Source organism: Balaenoptera musculus, chromosome 12 (genome assembly GCF_009873245.2).
Source record: "Balaenoptera musculus isolate JJ_BM4_2016_0621 chromosome 12, mBalMus1.pri.v3, whole genome shotgun sequence".
NCBI classification, from domain to species: Eukaryota; Metazoa; Chordata; class Mammalia; order Artiodactyla; family Balaenopteridae; genus Balaenoptera; species Balaenoptera musculus.
The window spans coordinates 5,951,381-5,969,501 of NC_045796.1; the positions used below are offsets into that span (position 1 = coordinate 5,951,381).

Genomic DNA, 18,121 nt, shown 5'->3' on the forward strand with positions numbered 1-18,121 from the left:
TATCTATATGTCCTTGAGCAAATTAAGTCATCTCTCTGAGCCTGCATTTTCTTATTTATTAAATAATAATACAAACTGCACTGCATTCTTAAGAATTTTATAAAATAACATATATGAAAATAGCTTGGTATGATACAGCATAGATACTCTATAAATGTTAAGTTTTTGCTCATTGCACAACAAGTTTAAACTTGTTTAAACTTGGGTTAACTTGTTTCTCAACAAGTACCTGGCTCGTAGCTCAGCCCCTTCTATGCAGGGTCATCCTCCCTTGTTGGGTTGTGGCAAAGACAAGTTTGTTTTAATTTTTAGGGAAAAAATGGATGCATTTGCCCATATAATCTCAAATACCTTTCAAAATGATAATAAGGTGTTATTAAATATATCAGTGAAGACCTAAGGCTTGCATTCTCTTCAAAGTTCCACATAAGTGATTATGATCCACATAGATCCTTGTACTAGAAGGAACCCAGCTCCCTGATTTTACAAACTGAGGAAACTGAGGCTCAGAGAGGTAATGCTTATTCATGTGTTTATCTGATTATTCACTCAACAAATACTAGCTGAGCATGTACTACCTGCCAGCCACAACAGTGGTCAAGAGTGTACACAGACGGCAGGACCCGGCCTGCCTCCAGGCCTTGAGGGCCTTGTGCCCTGTCCAGGGCTGGATAGCTGGTAAGGGCCTTGCCCAGGGCTGTGTAGCTAATGAGGGGACTCGCGGAGAATTCTCAGCCCAGGTTTTCCATTACACGGAGCATTCTGATTGTGTTTAAGCCTGTTTTTATGTGTGACAAAAGCTTGGAATAAACAGGACAAACATGGGGCCCTAAACTTCCAGTTAATTGCTGACCTGCTGAGAGTAGCAAGAGAAGAGGGTTTCAAATTAATTTTCAACAAAAATCTGAGCCAGGCAAAAGGACATAGAGGCTTCAGTAGAGTTGGCCTTAGAGATAGGTAGAGACTCAGTGTTCACATAAGCCAGGCAGGGAAAGGGGAGGAAAGAGCATGTACAAGGGTAGGAGAGAAATGGTTCCAAGACATGACAGGCCTGTCTGAAAGAGGCTCTGCTCATCCCAGCACCTGTTCTGTCTGTGTCTTGCTGTAGATCTTACACCCTCATTTTATGTGTATAAAAATGTATGGATGAGAGTTGAAAAACATTCAAAGTAGATAACCATCCTTTTCCAATGATATGGGGCAACTTTTTGTACTATTCTTAGGTCTTTGTTCTTTGAGTCTGGAAATGTAAATATTTCTACTTTATAAAGATGGCTCTCACAGCAAGATCTTTTTTGACCCACCTCCTAGAGTAATGGAAATAAAAACAAAAGTAAACAAATGGGACCTAATGAAACATAAAAGCTTTTGCACAGCAAAGGAAACTATAAACAAGATAAAAATACAGCCCTCAGAATGGGAGAAAATATTTGCAAATGAATCAATGGACAAAGGATTAATCTCCAAAATATATAAACAGCTCATACAGCTCAATATTAAAAAAACAAACAACGCAATCCAAAAATGGGCAGAAGACCTAAATAGACATTTCTCCAAAGAAGACATACAGATAGCCAAGAGGCACATGAAAAGCTGCTCAACATCATTAATTATTAGAGAAATGCAAATCAAAACTACAATGAGGTACCACCTCACACCAGTCAGAAGGGGCATCATCAGAAAATCTACAAACAACAGATGCTGGAGAGGGTGTGGAGAAAAGGGAACCCTCTTGCACTGTTGGTGGGAATGTAAATTGATACAGCCACTATGGAGAACAGTATGGAGGTTCCTTAAAAAACTAAAAATAGAATTACTGTATGACCCAGCAATCCCACTCCTGGGCATATATCCAGAGAAAACCATAATTCAAAAAGACACATGCACCCCAATGTTCATTGCAGCACTATTTACAATAGCCAGGTCATGGAAGCAACCTAAATGCCCATCGACAGACGAATGGATAAAGAAGTTGTGGTACATATATACGATGGAATATTACTCAGCCATAAAAAGGAATGAAACTGGGTCATTTGTAGAGACATGGATGGACCCAGAGACTGTCATACAGAGTGAAGTAAGTCAGAAAGAGAAAAACAAATATCATATATTAACGCATATATGTGGAATCTAGAAAAATGGTACAGATGAACCAGTTTGCAAGGCAGAAATAGAGACACAGATGTAGAGAACAAACATATGGACACCAAGGGGGAAAAGTGGTTGGGGATGGTGGTGGTGGTGTGATGAATTGGGAGATTGGGATTGACATATATATATATATATACACTAATATGTACAAAATAGATAACTAATATGAACCTGCTATATAAAAAATAAGATAAAATTCAAAAAAAAAAAAGGAAAGTAAATCCCCCCCAGTTGTCTTCAAATGAGATGACATCCTGAGCTGACAACTTGATTACAGCCTTGTAAGAGGCACTGAAGCAGAAGACCCAGCTAAGCTGTGCCCAGAGAACCCATAAAAGCCGACTCATAGAAATTATGAGATAATAAACGTGTTGTTTTAAGCCAAAAAAAAAGATGGCCCTTTAGCCATCATCATCTGGCACATTAAATAGAAATTCTGCTTTGGGTTGATGGAGTTCAGGATACGCTACTCCAAAATATGGCCAACCTTAGCATATTGAAAGTTTTAAGCTGAGGGGATTTGAGAAATGTCAGGTACAGGAAGGACTCTCTCTCCTTCCCCTAAAGCAGGTCATAAGACCCTCATGGGAGAGGTATCCTCTCTATACCCAGAGGAAAGGAGCATCTTCATCCTGTTATGGAAGGTCTGTGTCTCCCTAAAATTCATATGTTGAAACTCTACCCCCACAATGTGATGATATGAAGAGGTGGGGCCCTTGGGAGGGTAATTAGGATTAGATGAGCTCATGAGGGTGGATTCCTCATGAATGGTATTAGTGGCCCTCTAAGAGTCATGGAGAACTCACTGCTCCTCTGCTCTCTGTCATGTGAGGCTATAAGAAGTAGGCTGCCTGTAACCCAGAAGAGGACCCTCACCATGTTGGCACCCTGATCTCAGACTTCCAGTCTTCAGAACTGTGAGAAAAAAATTGTTGTTTTTTATAGGCTATCCGGGCTATGGTATTTTTGTTATGGCAGCTGGCTGATTAAGACAGGGTCCCAGGAAGCTCCTTCAGCCTGTGTTGTCCTCTCATTTCCTGGTATAACGACATGGCCGAGGGTTTGCCCATCTCTCTCCTATAATTCTAAATCTTGTGCAACATAGTCCAAGGAGGAAATGGAGTTCATTCTGGAGACCCTCCAAACCTGGCTCTTGGGCCTCCTTTGCAGGACATGAGTGCCCAGCCTCTTCCCAACCAACATGTGTCCAAGTTAGGCAGAGTCCGGTTTTGTTGCCTAAAACCAAAGATCCTAACTGATACAGAAATATCTTTCTAATGCAGACTACCTCTGTGGCATTTCAGCCCCTCAGATCATGATTTATGAACACCGATATAAATGCAAAAATTTAGGCTTGTACAAAAGAAATGTAAAGTGATTTCACCAACAATTGTAATTAGCATACTTTAAAAAGCTTAATTAAAATCGACCTATCCAACATGTAACTACCCAGAACTTTCTGCCAGCACTTCTGCATATCCATGGTGTGATGGAAATTGGTGTTTATAATAAGAGGCAGTCTGATGAGGGAGAGGGACATGAGTTTTGGCTAGTCGTTCCTCACTTCTCTTCAGTGAGTCCTCTTAGGTTAATTACTTCACTCAAAGCCTTAGTTGGTTTCCCTTTCATAGGTAGCTAGGAACAGCTGCTCTGCTTTTCTTGAATTTTTTTTTTTAATTTCAAAATTAGAGGAACTAATACACATTTAGGGGACTATACAAGGCACTATATATGTATATGTACAATATTATTGCTATCCTAATAGAGCCTAAATCAAAGATTCAATAATGTTTTATTAATTGCATTTTACTGTATTGACATTCTTAGGAAAATTGGCAACCTTTAAACAAGCTTTATTAAATTTTTCTAAGGCTCACCTATGAGTGAGAATTAGGAATATATAGTAGGCAGTTGAATAAGACATCAGACCAACAGCACATTAATGTTATTAAACAGTTACCAAGAAATTCTATTAACCTTCTCAAATTCTATGCTTTGAATTGATTTAATTTACAAAGTGCATTGGAAGTGTATGAAGTTATATTTTTGTGTTCTCTGCTGCCAGCTAGGAGGGCCATAAATATTCTTCTTGCAAACAGAAGAACGGCACAGCCTCTATAAGAAGCAGTTCTCCTTGTTCATTGTTTTTCTCCCTGATACATACTGACAGCTGATTTACAGGAAGTGGCCTCGTCTTATTTGCATCTGTATTGATGTGTTTGGTGAGCAGGAAGGGAAGTAACAGATTCAATTTTAATCAGGGAAAAAATGGACTTTACTCATTCTCACAAGCAACTACTTGGATTCATCAGATTTTTAACCACCTTTTCTTATACTTGAAATGTAAATTCTTCAAAGACAGCACCAGAACCAGGGTAGAATAGTCACCCACTTAGACTCTCCATGAATTGCTTTAGAGAACATAATCATGGCTTTCTCTTCTATGACATGCATGGAGTCATTTCAAATTTATATTTCTTGATTAAAATGTAAAAATTGGCAACAGTATATTGACCAGTGAATTAGGAATTTGAGATAAACCATTAAATATTAAATCCCAGTATATAAAAATAAATGCTTTATACTGGCAAAACCTAGAAAATCTATATTTTTGGTAGATAAAATAATAGCCACAATTATTTTAACTCACACACATTACAGGTAAAAGACTCAAATCGTTAGCTAATATGAAACAATGATAATTTAAAATGGTAAATGGGAGTCACTTTTGTATTGCTATTAAGCAATCAAGTTGGTGAGTTGTATAGAGTGTATATTTTTTAAAGAATTAAGACCAGGCTCTAAAACTCATTTCCTCCTGCATTGTTTGTTATTTTATCTGTCTTCATTATAAGTAAAACTCGTTTCGTGAAAACTAGAAGAAGGCTTCTAATTATAAATTACCAGTTTTTAGGTAAATGAAATACAGAGATTTAAAGATATATGTGTGGGTGGGGCCTCAGACGTGAATCTGGGGTGCAGACGCCTGTCAAGCCCAGGCTGAGTCCCTGCCATATTAGGCGGCGTGGGTGGCACAGATGGCCCTGCTCTACACTGAGGACACCAGGTCGACCTGTGAGCCTCAGGCCACTGCCTTGTCCCTCTGGAAGACCCGGGTCCCCATCGCCGCACACCAGCCAGGCGGTTCCAGGGATTCGGATGTCCGTGTCTTTGAGGGATAATTACTTCATGTGCCACATTCCGTGTGACTGACAGGGTCTTGGTGCTCCAGCCAGGTGTCAGGCCTGAGCTTCGGAGGTGGGAGAGCCAAGTTCAGGACATTGGTCCATCACAGATCTCCCAGCCCCATGTAATATCAAACAGCAAAAGCTCTCGCAGAGATCTCCATCTCAATGCAAAGACCCAGCTCCACTCAACGACCAGCAAGTTACAGTGCCAGACACCCTATGCCAAACAACTAGCAAGACAGGAACACAACCCCACCCATTAGCGGAGAGGTTGCATAAAATCATAATAAGGTCACAGAAACACCAAAACGCACCACTGGACAGATCCGGATCAGAACAAGGCACCAGTACCCTCCACCATGAAGCCTACACAACCCACTGAACAAATCTTACCCACTGGGGGCAGACACCAAAAACAACGGGAACTACAAACCTGCAGCCTGCAAAAAGGAAACCCCAAACAGAGTAAGTTAAGCAAAAAGAGAAGACAGAGAAATACACAGCATATGAAGGAGCAAGGTAAAAACCCACCAGACCATACAAATGCAGAGGAAGTAGGCAGTCTACCTGAAAAAGAATTCAGAGTGATGATAGTAAAGCTGATCCAAAATCTTGGAAATACAATGGAGAAAATACAAGAAACATTTAACAAGGACCTAGAAGAACTAAAGAGAAAACAAACAGTGATGAACAACAAAATAAATGAAATTAAAAATTCTCTAGAAGGAATCAATAGCAGAATAACTGAGGGAGAAGGACACATAAGTGACCTGGAAGATAAAATAGTGGAAATAACTACCGCAGAGCAGAATAAAGAAAAAAGAATGAAAAGAATTGAGGACAGTCTCAGAGACCACTGGGACAATATTAAACACACCAACATTCGAATTATGGAGGCCCCAAAAGAAGAAGAGAAAAAAAAGACACTGAGAAAATATTTGAGGAGATTATAGTTGAAAACTTCCCTAATATGGGAAAGGAAATAGTCAATCAAGTCCAGGAAGTACAGAGAGTCCCAAACAGGATAAATCCAAGGAGAAACATGGCAAGACACATATTAATGAAACTATCAAAAATTAAACACAAACAAAAAATATTAAAAGCAGCAAGGGAAAAGTAACAAATAACATACACGGAAATTCCCATAAGGGTAACAGCTGATCTTTCAGCAGAAACTCTGCAAACCAGAAGGGAGTGGCAGGACATATTTAAAATGATGAAAGGGCAAACCTACAACCAAGATTACTCTACCCAGCAAGGATCTCATTCAGATTCAATGGAGAAATTAAAACCTTTACAGACAAGCAAAAGCTATGATAATTCAGCACCACCAAACCAGCTTGACAGCAAATGCTACAGTAACTTCTCTAGGCAGGAAACACAAGAGAAGGAAAACACCTACAATAACAAACCCAGAACAATTGAGAAAATGGTAATAGGAACACACATATTGATAACTACCTTAAATGTAAATGGATTAAATCCTCCAATCAAAGACATAGACTGGCTGAATGGATACAAAAACAAGACCCGTATATATGCTGTCTACAAGAGACCCCCTTCAGACCTAGGGACACATACAGACTTAAAGTGAGGGGATGGAAAAAGATATTCCATGCAAATGGAAATCAAAAGACAGTTGGAGTAGCAATTCTCATATCAGACAAAATAGACTTTAAAATAAAGACTACTACAAGAGACAAGAAGGACACTACATAATGATAGAGGGATCAATCCAAGAAGAAGATACAACAATTGTAAATATTTATGCACCCAACATAGGAGCACCTCAATACATAAAGCAAATGCTAACAGCCATAAAAGGGGAAATCGAGAGTAACACAATCATAGTAGGGGATTTTCTATGTTGGTGAGACACCCCACTTTCACCAATGGACAGATCATCCAAAATGAAAATAAATAAGGAAACACAAGCTTTAAATGATACTTTAAACAAGATGGACTTAATTGATATTTATAGGACATTCCATCCAAAAACAACAGTATACACTTTCTGCTCAAGTGCTCATGGAACATTCTCAAGGATAGATCATATCTTGGGTCGCAAATCAAGCCTTGGTAAATTTAAGAAAATTGAAATCTTATCAAGTATCTTTTCCGACCACAACGCTATGAGACTAGATATCAATTACAGGAAAAAATCTGTAAAAAATACAAACACATGGAGGCTAAACAATACACTACTAAATAACCAAGAGATCACTGAAGAAATCAAAGAGGAAATACAAAAATGCCTGGAAACGAATGACAATGAAAGCACAATGATGAAAAACCTATGGGATGCAACAAAAGCAGTTCTAAGAGGGAAATTTATAGCTCAATTCTACCTCAAGAAACAAGAAATTTATAGCTCAATCCTACCTCAAGAAACAAGAAACATCTCAAATAAACAACCTAACCTTACACCTAAAGCAATTAGAGAAAGAAGAACAAAACAACCCCAAAGTTAGCAGAAGGAAAGAAATCATAAAGATTAGATCAGAAATAAATGAAAAAGAAATGAAGGAAACAATAGCTAAGATCAACAAAACTAAAAGGTGGTTCTTTGAGAGGATAAACAAAATTGATAAACCATTAGCCAGACTCATCAAGAAAAAAAGGGAGAAGACTCAGATCAATAGAATTAGAAATGAAAAAGGAGAAGTAACAACTGATACTGCAGAAATACAAAGGATCATGAGAGATCACTACAAGCAACTATATGCCAATAAAATAGACAACCTGGAAGAAATGGACACATTCTTAGAAAAGCACAACCTCCCGAGACTGAACCAGGAAGAAACAGAAAATATAAACAGACCAATCAAAGGCACTGAAATTGAAACTGTGATTAAAAATCTTCCAACAAACAAAAGCCCAGGACCAGATGGCTTCACAGCTGAATTCTATCAAACATTTAGAGAAGAGCTAACACCTATACTTCTCAAACTCTTCCAAAATATAGCAGAGGAACAATCCCAAACTCATTCTACTAGGCCACCATCACCTTCATACCAAAACCAGACAAAGAAGTCACAAAAAAAGAAAACTATAGGCCAATATCACTGATGAACACAGATGCAAAAATCCTCATCAAAATACTAGCAAACAGAATCCAACAGCACATTAAAATGATCATAGACCATGATCAAGTGGGGTTTATCCCAGGAATGCAAGGATCTTCAATATATGCAAATCAATCAATGTGATACACCATATTAACAAATTGAAGGAGAAAAATCATAAGATAATCTCAATAGATGCAGAAAAAGCTTTTGACAAAATTCAACACCCATTTACGATAAAACCTCTCCAGAAAGTAGGCATAGAGGGAACTTACCTCAACATAATAAAGGTCATATATGACAAACCCACAGCCAATATCATTATCAATGGTGAAAACCTGAAACCATTTCCACTAAGATCAGGAATAAGACAAGGTTGCCCACTCTCACCACTATTATACAATATAGTTTTGGAAGTTTTAGCCACAGCAATCCAAGACAAAAAAGAAATAAAAGGAATCCAAATCAGAAAAGAAGAAGTAAAGCTGTCACTGTTTGCAGATGGCATGACACTATACATAGAGAATCTTAAAGACTCTACAGAAAACTACTAGAGCTAATCAATGAACTTGGTAAAGTAGCAGGATACAAAATTAATGCAGAGAAATCTCTTGCATTCCTATACACTAATGATGAAAAATCTGAAAGAGAAATTAAGGAAACACTCCCATTTACCATTGCAAGGAAAAGAATAAAATACCTAGGAATAAACCTACCTAAGGAGACAAAAGACCTGTATGCAGAAAACTATAAGACACTGATGAAAGAAATTAAAGATGATTCAAAAAGATGGAGAGATATACCATGTTCTTGGATTGGAAGAATCAACATTGTGAAAATGACTATACTACCCAAAGCAATTTACAGATTCAATGCAATCCCTATCAAAGTACCAATGGCATTTTTCACAGAACTAGAACAAAAAAATTCACCATTTGTATGGGAACACAAAAGACCCCGAATAGCCAAAGCAATCTTGAGAAAGAAAAACCGAGCTGGAGGAATCAGGGTCCCTGGCTTCAGACTATAATACAAAGCTACAGTAATCAAGACAGTATGGTACTGGCACAAAAACAGAAATATAGATCAATGGTACAGGATAGAAAGCTCAGAGATAAACTCACACACACATGGTCACCTTATCTTTGATAAAGGAGGCAAGAATATACAGTGGAGAAAAGACAGCCTCTTCAATAAGTGGTGCTGGGAAAACTGGACAGCTACTTGTAAAAGAATGAAATTAGAACACTCCCTAACAGCATACACAAAAATAAACTCAAAATGGATTAAAGACCTAAATGTAAGGCCAGACACTATCCAACTCTTAGAGGAAAACATAGGCAGAACACTCTATGACATAAATCACAGCAAGATCCTTTTGACCCACCTCCTAGAGAAATGGAAATAAAAACAAAAATAAACAAATGGGACCTAATGAAACTTAAAAGCTTTTGCACAGCAAAGGAAAGCATAAACAAGATGAAAAGACAGCCCTCAGAATGGGAGAAAATATTTGCAAATGAAGCAACTGACAAAGGATTAATCTCCAAAATTTACAAGCAGCTCATGCAGCTCAATATGAAAAAAACAAACAACTGAATCCAAAAATGGGCAGGAGACCTAAATAGACATTTCTCCAAAGCAGACATACAGATTGCCAACAAACACATGAAAGGATGCTCAACAACACTAATCATTAGAGAAATGCAAGTCAAAACTACAATGAGGTATCACCTCACACTGGTCAGAATGCCATCATCAAAAAATCTATGAACAATAAATGCTGGAGAGGGTGCGGAGAAAAGGGGACCCTCTTGCACTGTTGGTGGGAATGTTAAGTGATACAGCCACTATGGAGCACAGTATGGAGGTTCCTTAAAAAACTAAAACTAGAACTACCATACGACCCTGCAGTCCCACTACTGGGCATGTACCCTGAAAAAGCCATTATTCAAAAAGAGTCATGTACCACAATGTTCATTGCAGCACTATTTACAATAGCCAGGACATGGAAGCAACCTAAGTGTCCATCAACAGATGAATGGATAAAGAAGATGTGGCACATATATACAATGGAATGTTATCGGCCATAAAAAGAAATGAAATTGAGTTATTTGTAGTGAGGTGGATGGACCTAGAGTCTGTCATACAGAGTGAAGTAAGTCAGAAAGAGAAAAACAAATACTGTATGCTAACATATATATATATGGAATCTTAAAAAAAAAAAGGGTTCTGAAGAACCTAGGGACAGGACAGGAATAAAGATGCAGATGTAGAGAAGGACTTGAGGACACAGGGAGGGGGAAGGGTAAGCTGGGACGAAGTGAGAGAGTGGCATGGACATATATACACTACCAAATGTAAAATAGATAGCTAGTGGGAAGCAGCCACATAGCACAGGAAGATCAGCTCGGTGCTTTGTGACCACCTAGAGGGGTGGGATAGGGAGGGTGGGAGGGAGACGCAAGAGGGACGGGATATGGGGATATATGTATACGTATAGCTGATTCACTTTGTTATACAGCAGAAACTAACACACTATTGTAAAGCGATTATAGTCCAATAAAGATGTTAAAAAAAATAGCAAAAAAAAAAAAAAAAGATATATGTGTGGAATTATTTCTTCCTTTACTACAAGAATTTTTTTTTCACTTATCCTCATAAGGAAATTAATAACTTTAGTATTTGCTTCTCTTTATAAATGACATATGATGTAAATTAGTTAAAATAAGAAGATATCTATGTAAAATTTGTTTCCCCTTTTTGTCTTCCTTCTCTCCTTCCCTCCTCTTCCTTCTCATTTAGAAAGAATAGCATCCAAGGTTGTAAGATGACTATCTATTGATCCTTAGGTTAAAATCTGTACCAAATTTAATTTTTGGCCATGTTAATTCAATTAAGAAAAGGTAGCTCCTTTTGGTTCATATATTGAAAACAAATAAGGCAAAAATAAGAAAACTCCTCAACTGGTTGGGCAGAGTTCATTCTACTGGGTATTTAAATGAAATTGGAGATTAATGCATTCAAAAGTTTTACTGGATGATTTTTATCCCTGCAAGTTTCTTGTGGTAACTCTGGCCATTTTATTAACCTATTTTCAGATGAGTAAGCAAAGGTGCAAAATGGCAAACAGAAAAAAAGTCAGGCTCAAACCATTTTCAGTTCAAGAATTTTTTGAAAAAAATTATGGGGGGGGGGCATATAGTTCATACATCATAGTTGCTTTATGCAGGCCTCCAATTATTTAAGGCAGAATGTAGTTAGATATTACTCAAGGGTAACACACGGAACTCTCAAAAGTTAACATATATCAGTATTGTGATGATACCAAAATGCTTAATTAATAGTTAATATTTTACAGTAACTTTTCATAATGCAATTGTCTTGCTGGATAACAACAAGAATATGTGCACGTTTATTTTTAAAACCGTTCTGTCAAGTTGCATTAGAAACAGGTTGCGATATGATTGGCAGAAAAGAAGCTTCCTAACAGGTGGCACAGTTGCATTCCTCCAACAAATGGAAGTGTTGGCAGCAAGAACATATTTGATACCTTAGAAATCTAGTTTATAAAAGGGACCCTAAAAAAAAAAACAGAGCAAACGGATCATCTGGAGAATTCAGAGCCTAAAGTGATTAATTAGACCTTATTTTGTCTTGAACAGATTTACTAAGCATTTTTCAAATAGCCACATTGTTTGTAATTACCAAAATCACACCTCCATTGGCTGGCCTTAGTTACTTCATGCTCGAACAGCTATCTGATTGAGCACCCTTGTTAGGACTTCATTCTTCATTGTAATTAGCCATAATCATAGCCTTCCTGGGTGCATGAGAATGTGCAAGCAACTATTCACAGCCTCAATCCATTTGAATATGAATCCTCTCAGTAAGAAGCCATAAAATGGGAGAAACAAAGCAGTTTCTCTAGGGAATTTTGTAACCATCCCTACTTTAATTCTCCCTCCTTCCAAATGTCCCCTTCTCCAGGATCTGGATTTTATTTTATAAAACAAGGGTGGCTTAATGAAGACAATGGCTTATTATTTCTTAAGTGACACAGGAGGCCCAAGTATTACAGGCTGAGTTCTTTCAGTCTTTGCCAAGGACACAAGGAACAAAAAAACCAAGCAGTTGTGTGTGGAAGAGAACTCGGACTAGGCTAGACTTTCTGAGCACTCAGAGTAAGATGGGGCCTTTGCTATTCTAGATCTCAAAGGCTGCTGCTTTCCTTTTCTTTCTTTCTTTTTTTAAACCCCGTCCCCCCCTTTCTTCCCCCTTGTGAATGACTCAGACTTTATAGAAAAAGGCTCAAAGAAGCAGGGATTGAAAACAAAGGCTAAGTGGAGGAGGGGTGACATTCCTGATCCTGTCCCAAGCATATTCATAGTGAGCCACCTACTGGCAACAGCACTTTTCCTCTTTTTATTGTCTAACCACCTAACCTCTTCAGGGAAGATGTAGGTAAACAAGCTGGAATCACTCCAAATGCCTTGTCAGCCAAAAATGGGAAAAATAAAATTCAGAGGAAGAACAGCTTCCAGAGTAGTACGAAGTCTTCAACAGAAAACTCGATCCTTCCAGTTAAACACTGTCTAAACATCAGCTGTAAAGAATCATCACTTAAAATGCTATGTGTTTTGTAGGAAAATTTAAAAGATGATTCAAATCACTAAAAAAGAATAACCATTTGACTTATGAAACTAAATCAGCTAACCACTTAAACAAATTGAAAAAGATATTTAAAAGCGTGATGTGGTGCATGCAAAAGATGTGTTAGTTCTTCAAAGCCTTTGCCATTTTTGTGTAAAGATTCTTTTTTGGTAACATGATACATACTTAACAAAATGCCTCTTTACTTGTTATTGTGCTACCACAGGATGCTCAGGGGCTGCAGTGTGACACCTGATAATACTCTGGTAATCTCATCAGGATGGTCAGATGAAGGACGATAATCTCATCCTTCATCGTCATGTTGGAATGACTTTGCTAAAATCACACAGCCAGTTGAATGTATTGCTATTAAAGTACTAGATGACAATGCAATCTGGCACTTTGTTCTACTAAAATCACAGTTTTAGAACTGAACAAGGCTAGGAGACCCTCCAGATCAAGCATGCATAAGGTTTCTATTTGATAGAGGTGGCCCACAGCACTGTTGAAAGAGGATCTGAGGGAGAACGCAAACTCCATGAGAGAAGGGACCAGGGTTGACTGGCAATGTCTGCTATTGGTGCCCTAGGAAGACCAGTTACATCATCTATCTCCTACCAAATGTCTACTGCATACAAGGAATTGTGCGAAGCACTTCCAGGCATCTCAAGTGGAAGAAAACACTACAAGATTTGTTGTAATAAGGAGTCACTGTGGTGGTATAGTGAAGCTCGCTTGTACTAGCTTCCAGAACAATTGTGTGCTCTCTTCCAAACTCCCTTCACATATACCATATTCATTACATTCATGTTGATATGAGGGCTTTTTCTTGGTTATTGCTTTGCTGATCTCTTTATTGATTCCTGTACCACATTTTGGGATTATTTTACTTTTTAAATCCATTTTAATATTTGGTAAGTCAAGTCTCTCACCCTGTTTTTCTTCCTTTTCAATTTTTTTTTAGTTAGATAATAATGATCTAAGACAGATATCTGTAATAATTTCTTCTTCAGAGTAATATATGATTAAAAACAAATTTACCATACTTACATATCTTTGAAAAAAAAAGAAGAGTCTATATCATATTAGGAATTTGTCTAAGCTGAAGAGCTGAAGGACCTAGAGGCTAATATTCCCAATAATTTCTTCAGTGTTATAAATAACGAATAATTATAACACGATCATCATTTAATGCATTAATTGTGTGTCAGGTAGGGTGCTGAGTGTTTTACATGCATTGTTTCATCTAATCCTTACAACAACCCTACTGGGTTGTGACATAATTATCTCCAATTTACAAACGAGTAATCATAAACCAAGGAAGTTTCAATAACTTGCCCAAGATCAAACAGCTAATAAACAGCAGGGTTGGAAATGAATGAATCAACCATGGTCAACACTCAAAAGACTGAATCAGGAATCATTTGCTCCTAGGATTCAGGTGGTCAACACCAGCTAAGCCCTCCTCCAGAACCCAGAACCTAGAACCTGGACACAGAGTGATGACACTGCAGTGACTCAACTGCCTCTCCAGGAAATGTGCCAGAATATGATTATATAATAAGGAGGACAGGCTTTTTGGACACCACACCACCTCCAAAGGGACAACCAATGCAGAATTTCACAGCAAGTCACAGTAGTGGACCAAAAAGGTTGTCATGCTAAAAACCAGCTGTGGAGTGGGGCCTTTCAAACATATTACCAGACTTGTTAAGGTAAAGTCAAAATCAAATACATTTCATACTAGCCTCAGATGGTCCTAGTCAAAACTAAAAGACTTTAAACACTGCTAGCTGTACAGTGGCTTTTTAGTCATGCTCTCATGTGTACATAGCAATTAATGTCGGTGACATTATCTATCAAAACAAATATGTTATAAAACTACATACACAAAGAACATTTGCTTTAATTTCTCTTTGGTGAAAAACAAAGTCAGTCTCAAACCAAAGAAAAAAAAAAAAAAGAAAAACAAAGTTTAATGTAGGATCTGTAATGCTCGTTTTTTAATTCCGTTGCCACAATGTCTCATTTTGTGTTGATGGCATTTATCTGGGGGTCACATAAACCTCTAATGCCTGGAGCAAAGTCAAAACACCTTTCAATTCTACTGGTTAAACAAACATTACAGATATAATTCTTTTGTGGAACTATGCTGCTAGAAATTTCTGTTACCAACTTAATAGACTATTAGCCAGCCACCCATGGGTTTTCACAGATAAGAAAAGGTGAGATTTTACGTAATTCAATTCCACAATTATTAAATGCTTATTGTGTGCAAGGTGCTATATAAGGTCAAGAAAGTAAAAAAGAATAAGACAAAAATCATGCCAGTTTTTTTAAACCAGAAAAGAAATGATCCCCTAACTCCAAGAGTTCACAAATTAGTGAGAACTAAATACTTAAACGCAGATACAAAATAAATAACTATAGTTAAAGGCAAAATATATGGGAGGTAAAATTTATAGAAGTATATTAATAATATATTTGCTTTGACTTTTGGCCAGAGAATAGGTTAGTATATTTAAACATATAATGATACTAATGACAATAAAAACAATAGTTAATATTTATACCTGCCACAGACCATGGATCAAACAGTGTTATAAGTTCAACATGTATCATCTCATTTAATCCCTATAACAAATGACAACTCTATGAGGTAGACATGTAGATATGGATAAGGAAACTGAACTCACGGAGAGGTTAAGTAATTTACCCAAGATTTTGTACCTGGTAGTATAGTTTTATATGTCTCTTTCTTTTTTCTTACTAAGAATATTGATCAGCTATTATTTACTTTTATATAGTAAACAGAAAGTATGTCTTTTCCCTTTGATGTATCTTAAATCTACCTTAATTATTTAGATATTTTAATAACCTAACATTTCTAAGTTATAGTTCTAAACTTCTGTTGTTTTAATCATTGCAGATACTAAAGTGCAGTTTTCCATAATCTCCACAATTTTAGAAAGATGACAAAAGTGAATGCATAGAGCAAGTCAAGAAGAATAAGGACAGTTTGATAACCAGAGACATGGATAGAACTGGGGACTGACTACAACTGCGGAACTTTGAGTGGAACTTCAAGATGATTTACTCTTTTCTGCCGTTTTCTCTCTCCCCTGTCCTCATACCTTATTGTACATGTATATATCTGTGTGATATCCCATTCCTCGTGCGTGTGTGTGTGTGTGTATTAAATTAAGGCTTAACAATTTTCTAAATGGGTCCTTTTTCAACCCCTTCGCTCTTTTCCCATTGCCAAGGCATTAAGTTTACTTGTTCTCCGATAATGTCGATTTCTTAGATATTTTGGTACATCTATAAACACTGTCTCTTTTGCCTGTATTCCTTCCTCCAAACCTTTCTCTCGTTTTTCTCTCCACAAACTTGGCAAACTTCTAGTTCCTATTTGGCATCAACTTGATTTCCCCAAAGTTGCACTTTACTCTATGTTTTCATAGCATTTGGATTTTTATATTTCTGTTAAAATGTGTATTCTTGTTCTTTTCTTTCCTCTTCTTTCTTTTTTTTTTTTTTTTCTTTTTTGCACTTGGGTTCTTTTCCCCAAGTCACTCAACTTTAGAAGGCAAAGACCATTCTGTGTTCACTATCTGTATTTCTAGCACCTAGTACGTTGCCTGGCACATAGTGCAGATTCAGTAAGTGATTATTATCCAATTCATTGGACACAGATTAAGCCTTAAATTACACTAAGACAACATAGCTACCATCCATGAATCTTAAATAAAGTCACAAAGAATGGAGATAGGGAGCTTTCAAAATTCCCCTTATTCAGAAAAATTGGCTTAAGCAAGCCTTTGTAGGAATAAAGGTGGTTACCTTGATTTGAAAGTCAGAAAGAGGATATTCTAAGTATTTTTCCAATGCTTTTCTTGATATCCTTTTACAGGGCAAAGTACTGATTATAAATGTATTTTGGTAGATATCGAGAAGCACGTTATTCATCCAGAAGGAGAATACCAGGCATTTTGTGATGTTTTCAATGTGCGTCTGTGCCCTGCTGTGCTTCCCATGATATCACTGATCCCAGGCTTAGCTCTCCTGACCAACTGGCCATAGGGATGTTCTCTTTCCCCTTCCTGATTCTATGCCCTTCCCAAAGCTACAGAACACACGTCTATAAAAGGTAAACAAGTAATTGTGCTTCCCTGCTAGTGCTATTTGGGGGAAGGCAGAAGTTAATTCGTTGCTCATAGTGAGATCTGACTGCTTCCCAAATCCAAAGGCCTGTTCCCTGACCTCACCCCCCTTGACCTACCAACAGCTTGCCCACTTCGTGCAATAACAGACTGGGTGCTGCAGATGCTAACTCTTTAATAGCCTTTCATCTGTACCCTCCGTTTGCTTCCTAGTCTCACTACTGCCGCCATTCTAGTTCAAGCTCTCCTCCTTCTCACCTGCGTTACTGAGAACTACCCAAATGGGGCTTCATGGCTCCAGCTGGGCCCTCCAACTTCTCCTACCCATTCCTGATGAAACGATCTTTCCAGAAGGCAAAACTGCTCAGGTCTCTCTCTCCTTAAAACCTTTTAGTGATCCTCAATAGCTTTCCACGTAGAGTCCAAATTATTCAATTTGTACATAAAATGCTTCATACAGAGAAAACTCTAATTCAAAAAGATGCATGCACCCCAATGTTCATAGCAGCACTATTTATAATAGCCAAGACATGGAAGCAACCTAAATGTCCATTGATAGATGAATGGATAAAGATGTGGTATATATATATATGCATATACACACACACAATGGAATATTACTCAGCCATAAAAAAGAATGAAATAATGCCATTTACAGCAACACAGATAGACATAGAGATTGTCATACTAAGTGAAGTAAGTCAGACAGAGAAAGACAAATATATGATATCACTTATATGTCGAATCTAAAATATGATACAAATGAACTTATTTACAAAACACAGACTCACAGACATAGAAAACAAAATTATGGTTACCAAAGGGGAAAGGGGGTGAGGGAGGGATAAATTAGGAGTTTGGGATTAACAGATACACACTACTATACATAAAATAGATAAAC

General features: G+C 37.5%; 1 protein-coding gene across 1 annotated transcript in view; it reads right to left on the bottom strand.

Annotated features, from left to right (window-relative positions):
- PACRG (parkin coregulated) overlaps nucleotides 1-18,121 on the bottom strand; it is a 519,387-nt gene that overhangs the window by 387,792 nt on the left and 113,474 nt on the right. The gene's annotated exons all lie outside the window — the stretch shown is intronic.